The sequence below is a fragment of the Arachis ipaensis genome, chromosome B04, assembly GCF_000816755.2.
Source record: "Arachis ipaensis cultivar K30076 chromosome B04, Araip1.1, whole genome shotgun sequence".
Lineage (NCBI taxonomy): Eukaryota > Viridiplantae > Streptophyta > Magnoliopsida > Fabales > Fabaceae > Arachis > Arachis ipaensis.
Genome location: NC_029788.2, coordinates 80,544,002 through 80,544,568, shown reverse-complemented (window position 1 = coordinate 80,544,568; position 567 = coordinate 80,544,002).

Below are 567 nucleotides of genomic sequence, written 5' to 3'. Positions count from 1 at the left end.
GGGTCGGGTAGAGCAAAAACCCGCCCTTACCCGCTCCGTTGTCACCCCTAATTTTTTCTTATTTGGTTGAGGAGAGAAATGGGAGTGGAAGGAAAATGGATAGAAAAATATTGGTGGGACCCACCAATTTTTTTTTCCTCTAACAATAGAAAGAAAATGGAGAGAAAACTAATTCTCTCTCTACTTCCAATATTACTCCTTTACTTTTTTCAATATATTTTATAATATAAGGATAAAATTATCTTTTTATAACATTTCTTTCCTTCTTATTTTCCTTTCATCTAAAAAAAAAAAAAATTCACTCAATTTCTTTCTTTTCTTTTTTTTTTTCCTTTTTATTTCCTTCCTTTCTTTTTCTTTTCTTCCAACCAAACAAAGAGACACTAAACTAATAAACATATTCTATCAAAGGAACGCCAAAAGCAAAGGTGCCTTCTATTTGGAAAGCCACTAAGTGCAAATCGGCCTTCTTATATGTCATAGTTAAGAAAAAAATTTTAATTATAAAAGTAAAATAGATACAATTTAAAAAAAATAATATTTATGATTTATGTTGAATTAGTTTAT